General features: G+C 44.3%; 1 long non-coding RNA gene across 2 annotated transcripts in view; it reads left to right on the top strand.

Annotated features, from left to right (window-relative positions):
• Positions 1-34: 34 nt before the first annotated feature.
• LOC141986771 (uncharacterized) overlaps positions 35-15296 on the top strand; it is a 44249-nt gene continuing 28987 nt past the window's right edge. The window contains exon 1 of one of the 2 annotated variants that reach the window (XR_012639357.1): positions 35-243. This is a non-coding gene — a long non-coding RNA (uncharacterized LOC141986771). Of the gene's footprint in view, positions 244-624; positions 1109-15296 lie in introns of those variants that run through there. The other variant, XR_012639356.1, reaches the window with a different exon arrangement.

Genomic DNA, 15296 nt, shown 5'->3' with positions numbered 1-15296 from the left:
CCCCGGCCGGCTCCACCCCAGGCTGAGCGCGCGCGCGCGCGACCGAGAAAGAGAGCAGGGGAGAGGCTTCGCCCGGTCTCTGCATCGGGCCTGGGAGCTGCCTCGGCTTCTGCGCATGCTCGCTCCCTCGCGGGCCGTCCTCTGGCGCGTGCGCGGAAGAGTGAGCGAAAGGGGAAGGTGTACGGCGGGGGCTGTTTGTGCTCAGCGAGCCCTGCCCCCACCGCCTTCTCCGAGCCAAACAGGGTAGGGCAAAGAAAAGAGGGAGCGCTCGCGAGCGGGCAGTGGGGGGAAGGGCAGAGGGGCCGCCGCCGTGAGGGCTGAGGCGTGGGCGGAGTGACACTGGAGTGAGGGGGGCTGGGTAGTGGGGTGAGAAGGAGGGGCCGTGGGGGTTGAGGGTGGGAGGAGGTGGGGCTGTGTAGCGTGGGGCTGAGGGAGGGATGGGGCTGTGTAGTGTGGGGCTGAGGGAGGAAGGCGGGGCTGTGTAGCGTGGGGCTGAGGAGGAAGGCGGGGCTGTGTAGTGTGGGGCTGAGGGAGGAGGTGGGGCTGTGTAGTGTGGGACTGAGGGGTGGGGCTGTGTAGTGTGGGACTGAGGGGTGGGGCTGAGGAGGAAGGCGGGGGGCATTGGGGGCTGTGAGAAGACAGGCGAGCAGGAGTTGTTGGGGGGCGGGAAGGAGCAGATAAAGGAGGTTAGGACTGAGAAGCAGAGTGTGGGAGGGGATGGAGGGTAGCCCACATCAGGCGTGGGCACAGGGGGAGGGGGCAGAGCTGGTCAAGAGTGGGGAGAGAGAGCAGGCAGAGGTGGTTGCTGGGAGAAACTGGAGCTAGTGGGAGTGGTTGCAGAGAGGTGGAGCTGGTCAGGCCTGGATGCAAGATGGCAGAGCAGATCTCAGGTGAGTGAAAGCAGATGGTGGAGCAGACTTGGGCAGGATGAGAGAGGATTGATGAAGGAGGAGGTTGGGTAGATGGTGAAGCAGATCAGTAGGGAATATGAGAACGGAGGAGGAAAGAAGGATCTACTCCTAGAAGCTACTTTAGCTGGTCTCCAGTCCTGCTCTGCTTACTTCTGTCCTCAGTGAACTGGGAGCCATTGCTGAGCTACACAACATAGGTGATACGTGGATTTTGTTCTGAAAATTACTGCTTCATGGGCACAACCATGCTTGTTATAACTTAGAAGAAGGTGCCAGCACAAAAACCCAGATATAGTTGTAGTGAACACAGGCATTTAATCACTTGAATTTGCTCCTGCCACCATACCCCAGACCACTGAAGAAATGAAGCCCCTTCTAACTCTGGGTGCTCTCCTACAGGGGTGCTAAGTAGCTGAGTTATACTTTCAGTTAGCCTTTTCTGGGTGGTAAAGCTTAGCTGAGCCCTAAAACCCATCAGACTTCCATGCTGTTATCATTTTTGAAGGCTATAAGGTGGATAGAAAGCTGGCTAGATTGTCAGGCTCAACGGGTAGTGATCAATGGCTCTATGTCTACTTGGCAGCCGGTATCGAGTGCCCCAAGGGTCGGTTCTGAGGCCGGTTTTGTTCAATATCTTCATTAATGATCTAGAGGATGGTGTGGATTGCACCCTCAGCAAGTTTGCAGATGACATTAAACTGGGAGGAGTGGTAGATACGCTGGAGGGTAGGGACAGGATACAGCGGGACCTAGACAAATTAGAGGATTGGGTCAAAAGAAATCTGATGAGGTTCAACAAGGACAAGTGCAGAGTCCTGCACTTAGGACGGAAGAATCCCATGCACCGCTACAGACTAGGGACCGAATGGCTAGGCATCAGTTCTGCAGAAAGGACCTAGGGGTTACAGTGGACGAGAAGCTGGATATGAGTCAACGGTGTGCCCTTGTTGCCAAGAAGGCCGGTGGCATTTTGGGATGTATAAGTAGGGACATTGCCAGCAGATCAAGGGACGTGATCTTTTCCCTCTGTTCGACATTGGTGAGGCCTCATCTGGAGTACTGTGTCCAGTTTTGGGCCCCACACTACAAGAAGGATGTGGAAAAATTGGAGGGAGTCCAGCGGAGGGCAACAAAAATGATTAGGGGACTGAAACACATGACTTAGGAGGAGAGGCTGAGGGAACTGGGATTGTTTAGTCTGCAGAAGAGAAGAATGAGGAGGGATTTGATAGCTGCTTTCAACTACCTGAAAGGGGGTTCCAAAGAGGATGGATCTAGACTGTTCTCAGTGGTAGCAGATGACAGAACAAGGAGGAATGGTCTCAAGTTGCAGTGGGGGAGGTTTAGGTTGGATATTAGGAAAAACCTTTTCACTAGGAGGGTGGTGAAACACTGGAATGCGTTATCTAGGGAGGTGGTGGAATCTCCTTCCTTAGGAGTTTTTAAGGTCAGGCTTGACAAAGCCCTGGCTGGGATGATTTAGTTGGAGATTGGTCCTGCTTTGAGCAGGGGGTTGGACTAGATGACCTCCTGAGATCCTTTTCAACCCTGATATTCTATGATTCTATCTCCAGTTTTTATCTGTATTTTTGAGTGTGTTCCCCCCTCCCCACATCACGGTAGTATTTGAATGCCTCACAACCAATGAAGTTTTCTTCAGAATATTCCTGTGATTTAGGGAAGTAAAATTATCCATTTATTTTATAAACAGTTGGAGAACTGGCCATTAGAGAACTGACTGCCCAAAGCTATACAGGAAGTCTGTATTAGAGGCAGAACTTGAACACAGACCTGAGGCCCAGTCCCGTGCCTTCAACACAAGACCATCTTTCCTATCATTTTGAGAGTAGGAGTGGGAGGAGGCACAGGAAACTGACTGAACTCCACTTTGTAAGGCAAACAAAGCGAATAAAGCAAAATGTATGCTGGGGAACACTGAAAGCACAAAGAGTCAGCATTTCTGTGGCTACATGTGAAGCAGGGACTTTTGTAGCAACCACACCTAAAAGGGTAGATAATTAGGCTATTAGCATGATGCGTTATTCTTTTTAGAGATTCATATGTTATCTTGCATGGATAGGGCAGAGGGTCCCGTGGATCAGTCTCAAATACAGATCTGGGCCGCCAGCTGTTTTAATCCATCCCTCAAGCTCCTGCTGGGGAGCGGGGTTTGGGGCTGCTCCACACAGCTCCCGGAAGCAGCGGCATGGCCCCCTTCTGTCTTCTACGCGTAGGGGCAGCCAGGGTGCTCCACTCTGCACGCTTCTCCTGCCCCAAGCGCCGTGGCCAATGTGAGCTGCAGGGGCGATTCCTGCGGATAGGGAAGCATGCAGAGCTGCCTGGCCGCGCCTCTGCGTAGGAGCCAGAGAAGGGACATGTCGCTACTTCTGGGAGCTGCTTGAGGTAAGCGCTGGCCAGAGCCTACACCCCTGAGCCTCCCCCCTGCCCCACCCCGATCCTCCTCCTGCCCTCCGAACCCCTTGGTCCCAGCCCAGAGCACCCTCCTACACCCCAAACTCCTCATCCCCAGCCCCACCCCACAGCCTGCACCTCCAGCCGGAGCCCGCACCCCGACCCAGCTGGAGCCCGCACCCCAACCCTCTCCCCCAGCCCGGAGCCCACCCTGAACTCCTCATTTTTCTACAGAAATTTTGAGAAAATTGTTGGTATCTTTATTCCTCCCTCACAAATTTTTCTATTTTGTCAGTGATTTTTCAATGAAAATTTTTCACTCAGCTCTAGTTGTGGGTGCTCAGCACCTCTCAGGAGGAAAAAATTGAGAGAAGTCCAAGCTTTTGAATATTTTGAAAATATATGCTTTAATGGCTTTTTCTCAGACCTGTGCGGACACTGAACTGTAGCATTTGCGTCATCTTTGAAAGCATGATCATACAGTAACACCTTTAACATCCATGAAGTCTTTTTAGAGGAAAAACTGGCAATTATTATGATTAATTTCCTTTATTTACTAAAAATGTGCATGCTGCTTTGCAAAGTCGATAGTTTTCAGAGTAACAGCCGTGTTAGTCTGTATTCGCAAAAAGAAAAGGAGTACTTGTGGCACCTTAGAGACTAACCAATTTATTTGAGCATAGGCTTTCGTGAGCTACAGCTCACTTCATCGGATGCATACTGTGGAAAGTGTAGAAGATCTTTTTATACACAGAAAGCATGAAAAAATACCTCCCCCCACCCCACTCTCCTGCTGGTAATAGCTTATCTAAAGTGATCACTCTCCTTACAATGTGTATGATAATCAAGGTCGGCCATTTCCAGCACAAATCCAGGGTTTAACAAGAATGTCTGGGGGGAGGGAGGGTAGGAAAAAACAAGGGGAAATAGGTTACCTTGCATAATGACTTAGCCACTCCCAGTCTCTATTCAAGCCTAAGTTAATTGTATCCAATTTGCAAATGAATTCCAATTCAGCAGTCTCTCGCTGGAGAGACCTATTTCCCCTTGTTTTTTCCTACTCCCCCCCCCCCCCCGACGTTCTTGTTAAACCCTGGATTTGTGCTGAAAATGGCCCACCTTGATTATCATACACATTGTAAGGAGAATGATCACGTTAGATAAGCTATTACCAGCAGGAGAGTGGGGTGGGGGGGAGGTATTTTTTCATGCTTTCTGTGTGTAAAAAGATCTTCTACACTTTCCACAGTATGCATCCGATGAAGTGAGCTGTAGCTCACAAAAGCTTATGCTCAAATGAATTGGTTAGTCTCTGAGGTGCCACAAGTACTCCTTTTCTTTTTGCAAAGTAGATAGTGCTGCATTCCCTACCACAGAAGGCTTACAGAGGCCCTAATTCTGTGAACATGCTTACCTTTAAGCTGTGATATCAAAGGGACTGACTACTCACATACTTAAAGATAAGCAGCCATGCAAGTGTTTGCAGGACTGGGGCTTATGTAAAACAAAAACAGATTGGAGCATTTGGGAATTTTTTGGGAGAGCATGGAAGACAGACCTGGGAATGGGTTATTATAAAGAACGTCTAGAATGTTAACTACATAGCATCCACTATTGGCCCTGAAGCAGAGCTTTGTGTAAACCTGAAAGCTTATCTCTGTCCCCAGTAGAAATTGGGCCAATAAAAGAAATTACCTTACACAAGTTGTCTCAATGTGGAGGATGTGAGGGATATTCCCAAACCTGAGCCATTCTTTTTAGGTGACAGATCTGAGGAACTGTCCCTGATAGAGGTATAATAGAATAATAGAAAAAACTGTCCCTGATTGAGGTATCATAGAATCATAGAAAAAATTTTTTCACTAGGAGGGTGGTGAAGCACTGGAATGCGTCACCTAGGGAGGTGGTGGAATCTCCTTCCTTTGAGGTTTTTAAGGTCAGGCTTGACAAACCCTGGCTGGGATGATTTAGGTGGGGATTGGTCCTGCTTTGAGCAGGGGGTTGGACTAGATGACCTCCTGAGGTCCCTCCCAACTCTGATATTCTGTGATCATTGGAGGAGGTTTTGGAACAAATTGATAAATTAAACAGTAATGAGTCACGAGGACCAGATGGTATTCACGCAAGAGTTCTGAAGGAACTCAATTGTGAAATTGCAGGACTACTAACTGTAGTCTGTAACCTATTGTTTAAATCAGCTTCTGTACCAAATGACTGGAGGATAGCTAATGTGATGCCAATTTTTAAAAAGGGCTCCAGAGGTGACCCCGGCAATTACAGGCCAGTAAGCCTGACTTCAGTACCAAGCAAACTGGTTGAAACTATAGTAAAGAACAAAATTGTCAGACACATAGATGAACATAATTTGTTGGGGGAATAGTCAACATGTTTTTTGTAAAGGGAAATCATGCCTCACTAATCTACTAGAATTCTTTGAGGGGGTCAACAAGCATGTGGACAAGGGGGATCCAGTGGATACAGTGTACTTAGATTTTCAGAAAGCCTTTGACAAGGTCCCTCACCAAAGGCTCTTAAGCGAAGTAAGCTGTCATGGGATAAGAGGGAAAGTTCTCTCATGGATTGTTAACTGGCTAAAAGATAGGAAACAAAGGGGTAGGAATAAATGGTCAGTTTTCAGAATGGAGAAAGGTTAATAGTGGTGTCCCCCAGGGGTCTGTTCTGGGCCCAGTCCTATTCAACATATTCATAAATGATCTGGGAAAAGGGGTAAACAGTGAGCTGAAAAAATTTGCAGACGATATAAAACTACTCAAGGTAGTTAAGTCCCAGGAAGACTGCAAAGAGTTACAAAAGGATCTCTCAAAACTGGGTGACTGGGCAACAAAATGGCAGATGAAATTCGATGTTGATAAATGCAAAGTAATGCATATTGGAAAACATAATCCCAACTATACCTATAAAATGATGGGGGTCTAAATTAGCTGTTACCACTCAAGAAAGAGATCTTGGAGTCATTGTGGATAGTTCTCTGAAAACATCCACTCAAAGTGCAGCGGAAGTCAAAAAAGCAAAAAGAATGTTGGGAATCATTAAGAAAGGGATAAATAAAACAGAAAATATCATATTGCCTCTATATAAATTCCTGGTATGCCCACATCTTGAAAACTGCATGCAGATGTGGTCACCCCATCTCAAAAAAGATACGTTGGAACTGGAAAAGGTTCAGAAAAGGGCAACAAAAATGATTAAGGGTATGGAATAGCTGCCGTGTGAGGAGAGATTAATAAGACTGACTTTTCAGCTTGGAAAAGAGATGACTAAGGGGGGATATGATAGAGGTCTATAAAATCATGACTGGTGTGGAGAAGGTAAATAAGGAAGTGTTATTTACTCCTTTTCATAACACAAGAACTAGGGGCCACCATATGAAATTGATAGGCAGCAGGTTTAAAAGCAGCCCCCAAGCAAACAAACAAAAATGGAGTAGGAAGTTTAATATAAGGGATTTATTAGTTTATGTACAATGGGGCTAATTTACAATACCTATTGGTCCAATAAAAGATATAAACTCATCCACTTTGTCTCTTTCATATCCTGGGACCAGCACAGCTATAACACTGCAAATACCTGATTTCCAAAAGTTGCTAACGCAATGGAAGATAGGCACTTTAAATGCAAATACAACAACATTAAACAAAAACTAAAAAAACAAAAAAACAAAAACAAAAAAACTTGCATTGTGCTTTGAAATTAATTGGATTCTTGTTTTGATCGACTTCCAAGGGGACACAGTGGGAATGTGGGATCTAGGTTCAATGAAAAGGAACACTGCAGAGTGTTGTAAACATCTGGTGATATTGGAGTCTAAAACATATAAAGGGTTCCTCTAATGGGTTCATGCAAATATTAAACAGAAGGTTTGGCCACATGAAACTTGTTAGACTAAGTATCATAAACATACAGCTAAGAGTAGCATAAAATCCCTCCTTGACATGTAAAGGGTTAAGAAGCTCAGATAACCTGGTTGGCACCTGACCAAAAGGACCAATAACAGAAGAAGATACTTTCAAATCTGTGGGGGAAGATTTTTGTTTTGTGTTTCTGTGTGTTCTCTTGGGAGGCAGAGAGGCACCAGGTCAGGGAAATCCATCTCCTCCAAACAATCCTGAAACGAGTCTCTGATATTACAAAAAGTGTAAGTAAACAAGACAAGGTGTGTTAGGTTGTCTTTTGGTTTAGCTTCCCTGTGCTAAGAGGGAGGGTTATCCCTGGTTTTTGTAACTTTAAGTTTTGCCTAGAGGGGAATCCTCTGTGTTTTGAATCTGATTACCCTGTAAAGTTACCTTCCATCTTGATTTTACAGAGGTGCTTCTTTACTTTTTTTCTTTATAATAAAGTTCTGTTTTTTAAAAATCTGATTGGTTTTTTGTGTCCTAAAAACCCAAGGCTCTGGTCTGTGCTCACCTGGTTTACCTATTTGGCTGGTAGATTATTCTCAAGCCTCCCAGGAAAGGGGGTGAAGGAGCTTGGGGGGATATTTTAGGGAAACAGGAACTCCCAAGTGTTCCTTTTTCTGAATCTTTGTCTAACTCACTTAGTGGTGGCAGCAATACCCATCCAAGGACAAGGAAGGATTTGTGCCTTGGGGAAGTTTTTAACCTAAGTGGATAGAAATAAGCTTAGGGGGTCTTTCATGCGGGTCCCTACATTTGTACCTCAGAGTGGGGAGGGAACCCTGACACTAAGTATAGGTCTACACTAAGAAGCTATAGCGGCACAGCTGCACTGTTGCAACTGCGCTGCTGTAGTGCATTACTGTAGACAGGAGGGGTCGTAGATAATCCATCTTCCCAAGAGGTGGTAGCTGATGGAAGTATTCTTCTGTTGACCTAGTGCTATCTACATGGTGATCTAGGTTAGCTTAACAATACTGCTCAGGGGTGTGGATTTTTCACACCCCTGACCTCTAGTTAAACTGACCTAATTTTCTAGTGATGATGAGGCCTAAGATTAGGGACTAGGGAGAAATCCTGGCTCCACTGAAATCAAAGGCAAAACATCCATTGACTTCAGTAGACCAGAATGTCACGCCATTCTTGACCTTGCTGCAACTGCTTGGCACAAGGCAGCTGGTCAAAAGGGCCCTAAATAATATTGGAAAATGGACCTGACAAATCTGAGCCTTGCAGATTCTCCCTGACTAAGAGAATGTTCAGGTGGCATAGAGCCACAAGAGTGGAGCCTATACCAAAACTCTCCTAGCCCCTGGCTCAGGCAGCATGGTCAGGTAAAAGGTGGTGTAATTGGTGAATCCCCCCTTCTGTGTGTTTTCCCTGGCTGCTGAAATGGGCCTTGGGGCCATAGATAGCCAGTGTAAAGCAGAACAGCCTTGAAACTTTATGCTGAGAACTAGATTGTTGGTCACCTTGGTACATGCCAAGGAGCAACAATCACTGGTCTGGAGCTAGGATCTTGACCAACATGTTTAGTTTCAATCGGCCAAGTCTAAACCTAAACATTGTGTAGCACTTTAATCACGTACTCACACCTTCTTGTCAACTGTTGGAAATGGGCCATCCCGATTATCACTACAAAATGATTTTTTTCTTCTGCTGATAATAGCTCACCTTAACTGATCACTCTCTTTATAGTGGGTATGGCAACACCCATTTTTTCATGTTCTCTGTGTGTGTATATATATATATCTCTCTCTTCCTACTGTATTTTCCATTGCATGCATCTGATGAAGTGGGTTTGAGCCCACAAAAGCTTATGCTCAAATAAATTTGTTAGTCTCTAAGGTGCCACAAGTACTCCTCATTCTTTTTGCTGATACAGAGTAACATGGCTACCACTCTGAAACCTGTCACTGATGGGTATGAAATTAGTTATAGCCTCTCAGGAGAAAGATCTGGGTGTCATTGTCAACAGCAGCTTAATTAAGACCTCTGTAAGGCTCTAGGCTATGTTAAGAAAAGGAAAGGATATAGATAATATAGAAAACATAACACCATTGTATAAATTAAGGGCATGTTTTCACCAGGAACATTGCATTTGGTTTTGGACATCAAGATATTTAGCAGAGGTAATAGACCATAAACATATGACAACAGTAATTGGAGGCACAGGAATATAAATTGAGATTAAAATGCATAGGACTACAAGAGAAAATAAATTTTATTCCTCTAGAATTTAAGATTATAAATTGTCCTATAATTCAAAAAGTCATTAAAAGGGCAATTGATTTTAAAATGATAAAAGGAGCATTGGAGAACTGACCCTTGGAATTCCCTGCCACAGGATAATATTGAGGCAAATGCCTTAGTAAGATTCGGCTGTTATAAATATTAGACATAAGAATACATATGCATAAAAATAGTGTCTATGTTGCTGTAGATAAACATTCGGTTCTCATGATTCAAGGCTGAACATCCTTGTGAGTTCAGAAGAAATTTACCCATAGCGAAGTATTATATAGATATGTGTAGTATGGAGGTTTTGTGCCTTATTCTGAAGTATCGAGGTTTGACCAGTGTCCGATAGGATATTAGACTAAATGGACCAGAGGCTATTGGTCTGCTCTGTGTTATTTAAAAATCATACTCATAGGAACAGACTTATGGAACACATCTTATTTCTGTGGTGGTCCAAATGGTCAGACACACTTACTCTAAATTATGTACGACAGCTTACAATTGTCAATAATATTTAGCATTACAGTTCCTCTCTTCCTAACCACCAACAAAAAAGGGGTTTTGTTGCATTTTGGGTCATGTATTACATTTGCCATAGAATGTGAGATGTTTCTTTGACAGTGTAACAAGCCTTGTGGATGGGGGGAAGTGGCATATCTTGACTTTAGTAAGGCTTTTGATACTGTTGTCTCGTATGACCATCTCATAAACAAATCTAGGGAAATACAATCTAGATGGAGCTACTATTAGGTGGGTGCATAACTGAGTGGAAGCACCCACTGGGCAGAGGGGAAGTCAGCAAGGATAGCTTAGGGCCGAGCCTACGGATGCGGCAGGTAAACAAACTGGCCTGGCCCGCCAGGGGCTTTCCCTGCACAAGTGGTGGAACAAGTTTGGGAACCACTGGCCTAGGGAGATTGTGGAATCATTGGTGGTTTTTAAGAACAGGTTAGACAAACACCGGTCTGGGATTATTTATTATTATTTAGTCCCGCATTGAGTGCAGGGGACTGGACTACATGACCTACTGACCCTTTCACTCCTACACTTCTATGATTATACATTAGTTTTTTTTACTGTTATGCTGCAGATTTCCCGCATTAGCATTGTTTCCATGCCTACTGCAAAGTAGATGTGGTATTAAAATAGTTGTTTGTAACAACAAAAAAGATATCTAGCTTCCAAAACACATCTAGACTTTTGTTCTCTCCAGAGGTATGTACCCTTTTGATACAGGGTGGCCTATCTTTTAAGGGCCCTGGAGCCTGGGCCCAATCCTCTTCATTTATCAGGCTCAGCTGGGAAGGGGGTCTGGTGATGCCTATGAATCGTTAACAGAGCTCAGTTGGAGGAGAGCTGCAAGAGGGAGGTTGGCTCCTGTGTTTGGTCCTGGAGTAGAGAGAGGTGCAGACTGAAAGATCTCTGGGTCTCTGCAGCTTGTGTTTGCGAGGGAAATAATTGTTTGGTGTTACTTTCTGATTTGTTTTTAATTTGAATTAAATAAACCATGCCCTGAGGGAAGGGCGTGAAAGATCTGGATGTGGTATTTAATCCTTCCAGTAGCGCAAACACCTTCATAATGAGATAAAGCAAAAACTCTACCCCACTCTAACTGGTTATTTTTGATCTGGCCGGATAAGAAAAGCTGCAATTTGGTAATAATCCTGTTGCTAACAGTATGAAGAAACAAATGGAAATATAGTGGAGACAAAAAACCAAGACCTGAGATTACTTACTGTATGTCAGGTCTTAACTATTTTCAAAAAGAAATTCCAATATTACAGCCAGACATACACACGCTTATAAGGCATGCTGGCCTCCAGCTGTCACTAGCATACCTTTGAGTGTTCTGAGGTAGAAGACTAGGCAGTATCCTTTATAGTAGATTATTTGACATCAGCATTTTATTTTGAATACTGGTGCTCTGTTGCATATTGGCTTTGCTACTGGTACCATGCCACACATTCCATAAGCATGTATCACATTTTGTACTGATGTCTGACATATCCTCTGCTCCCATTAGCATACCACTGATGTTATTGGTAAGAGCCAAATTAAATTTGTAATACCATGTGATGTATTGCCCACTGCTCACTATAAGTCCTCTTAATTCTGTATCCCTCCCACACAATTCAATGCACTCTCAGTGGCTCTCTTAAGTTTTGATTTATGCAATTGCAATCCAAAGCTAAACGTTGTCAAAGTTGAAAGCCTGCAGTTATGCACTTAAATCCACATTTAGGCACCTAAAGAAAGTCACCTGATTTCCAGAAGTAGCAAGCACTTGCAACGCCCCTTGAATTCAGTAAGTTTTTGAGGGCACAACATCACTGAAATTCTACAGTATGGAGAGCGACCTAATAGGCAAGACTGAGACAGAAGCAAGCTACACCAGCAAATGCAGCAGGATAAAACTTGAGTCACAGAATACTATCTCACCTTTGGGGAGTTGTTGAGAAGTTATATGTGAGCAAGGCCATCCTTTGCCCCAGAGACCTTCAGTAAGAGCTCTGAAACAGAGAGAGGTGCATTTTATTCAGAAGTGCGCCAGGTACAGCCTGCGTTGTGTAAAGCAGCAAAAGTGTTTGTACACAAGGGGTTTACTCAGTCTAGCAGAGGAAACTCCAGTTATCAGTGAATTACATCCAGGATGTGATCACTTTTCCATCTAGTGAAGATCTGATTCTGAAGTGCGTACTTGGATTTTTTAGAAACCATTGTTTGCCATGAGGTTCCAAGCTCAGTAATCAAGTAGTCTTCCAGAATGACCCCACTCAAAAGAAAGCAAAGCTCCATGAGTAAGATTAGATTAATTCTGTTTGTAACCTGTTTTTTCAAGGCCTATCCCTTATGGCTTTCCCATAGTAAGTGTCCCATAGAACCTGTTTGATTGATTTGTTTGTTACACATTTTTATTTTCGGTGGGGTGATTGTGACACTTCCTGGGAGTACCCAGGCCTGTGAGGCACTTTGCTATCATAGGCCCTTAGTCTGAGGAAAACTTGTCTAAATCAAAGTATTTCTTCACACAACGCAGAGTCAATCTGTGGAACACTTTGCCAGAGGATGTTGTGAAGGCCAAGATCATAACAGGGTTCAAAAAAGAACTAGATACATTCATGGAGGATAGGTCCATCAATGGCTATTAGCCATGATGGGCAGGGATGGTGTCCCTAGCCTCTGTTTGCCAGAAGCTGGGGATGAGTGACAGGGGATGGATCACTAGATGATTATCTGTTCTGTTCATTCCCTCTGGGGCACCTGGCACTGGCCACTGTTGGAAGACAGGATATTGGGCTAGATGGACCTTTGGTCTGACCCAGTAGGGCCATTCTTACGTTCTTATTTGCCAGAGTTCAGATCCTTGACTCCACCAGCCATGGGCAAGACAAGCACCCCCCCTCTGCCTACACCTGCTCTGCTGTCCTTCTACATAGTGATAGGCATACACAACTCTTGAGCCCTCCAAGCATTTCCCTGGATCATCCAGCTGCTGTTCCACTGGACACTTGCAGTACAGATTGGCTGTCCCCAAAGGAACAGTACCACCCAGCTGTACCAGTTACAGCCTAGGTCACAGCTCTGCGTTACACAGCACTTAGATATGTTTACAATGAAAACAAGCAAGAGTTTATTTAACAAAGATGAGATTCAGATGAAATATTGGAAACAGAGGATTATATATAAAATAAAATCATACCTTGCATTCTAAACCCTAGACCTTATTTAACTGGTTCCTTTCATGTCTTAGAGCAAATGCGCACCCCCAAAGTCCTTGTAGCGTTTTACGGCCAGGCTCAACTGTGACCTTTCATTCATGAGACAAGCCAAACTGGCAGCTTGCTTCCTTGGTGAAAGATGCAGGGGGTACCTCTGCCCCACATACACGCCAGCAAGCCAGAATCTTTTCTCATAAACAGGATGCTATCCTGCTGTTTATTTCTTCCTGTACATTCCCTCTCTTGAAGAATTCACAATCTCTTGGTTAGCATTTTGACTCCACATGCAAGTAGACGTATATTGTAAAGTGGACAATGCACAGTGGACCTTCTGGTGACCTGCCTTATCATAAGAACATAATTTTCAGTGTAGATACATAATCATTTCAAAATGTATGTACAAGTTATGATGACCAATGGGCCACTGGCTCTTAGTAGAGACTGCACATGCCACCCTTTGGTGAATTACTGTGCATATATCTGACCTAGGGGATCCCTGTAAAATTCTATGCATCCCTTGTGTATTCTGCCAATTGGCATCAGGAGATCCCTGGGTTACGGGGATATATTGCTAAGGATAATTCTCTATTGTTAATAAGTAATCTCTCATTAGAAATATTGTACCAAAATAATTCATAAGCCTATACTTGGCTTCTTCTAGACTGAGCAGATTGTATAGGTTAGAAACAGGGCACTCTGATTAGGTTGGAAGCAGTAGGGTATGCAAGTATGGATATGCTAGGGGCAGCCACCCGGAGAGTTCTTACTTCCATCATGCAACTCTTTAGTTGCAAGTGTCATATTATTTATTTTATAGGCTCTGATCCAAAGTTCATTATAGTCAGTTGGAATCTTTCCTGTGCCTCAGGCTTTGGGTCAGGCCTGCATAGCTCAAAAATGTGTTAAGTCAAGCTCTCTTCTTCACGGGGGTTATAGTACATAAATAGATATAGAGATGAAGGATAAAACAAAAATGAAAGTGAAATGAATGAAGCGGTGAAATTTAGTACGGTTGCTAGTTCCATTAATCTGAGTAAAAAATTTACATTAGGACATTTTTAATGTCCATGTTGTTAACACTTCTAAGGGGAGACAGGATAAGCACCATACATGGTTGGCAACAGTCCACACGCTCCCTGATGTTTTTGGAACAATTTTAGTTGACTAGCTTCACAGCACGCCAAGTATGAAAAAAGCCAATATTTTCAAGGTTGAACAAAATGAGCACTGTTAGAAATACATGGGGCTTTACAGAGTGTGTAAAAAACAAAAACAACCCCCCCTCCCAAACAGAGGAACCTACAGTCTAAATATGACTATTTAGTAACTTGGGTTTACCATTTGTTTTGTCAAAAGATCTATTGAGTGGTATGTAAGGCATCATGGATGTATAGGAAGTAAAATAACTACCATTGAAAGTACTTTTAGGGTATATAGCAAGTAGGGATGGAGGAAAAATGGTTTTTGAGGGGATATGATAGCATGTGAAAGAGTAAAAAAATTATGGGCATTTGCTAGTAATAGCAATGGCATGCTGTTTACATGACACCAAGAAAGTGTTAACACAGAATGGAGAGCAATGCCATTTGAATTACTTAGCCAAAAGAAAGCACAGTTATGTTATTGAGGGCTTTAGTATGTCTCTTAATAATGGTGTGTTATCAGGATTAATGGCTTGGCACTGGAGAAAAGGCATATCAACTCTCAGTGGCATGTATACCAGTTTGTTACACAGGCTTGTAGTATGTTAGATGATATCTCACTGAAAAAGGGGAAATTCCAGAAGCAATTGTAACTGTGGCACACAGCATATACTCTAGATCAGGGATCGTCAACCTTTGGCATGTGGCCCGCCAGGCTAAGCCCCTTGGTGGGCCCGACCAGTTTGTTTACCTGCCACATCTGCAGGTTCAGCCAATCACAGCTCCCACTGGCTGCAGTTCACTGCTCCGGGCCAATGGGGGCTGCGGGAAGCGGCGGCCAGCATATCCCTCGGCCCGTGCCGCTTCCCGCAGCCCCCATTGGCCCAGAGCAGCGAACCGCGGCCAGTGGGAGCTGTGAATGGCCGAACCTGCGGACTCGGCAGGTAACCAAACCGG

The sequence above is a fragment of the Natator depressus genome, chromosome 4 (genome assembly GCF_965152275.1).
Source record: "Natator depressus isolate rNatDep1 chromosome 4, rNatDep2.hap1, whole genome shotgun sequence".
Classification (NCBI taxonomy): domain Eukaryota; kingdom Metazoa; phylum Chordata; order Testudines; family Cheloniidae; genus Natator; species Natator depressus.
The sequence above is the reverse complement of the archived record's forward strand: the minus strand, read 5'-3'. Positions and strand labels throughout refer to the sequence as shown.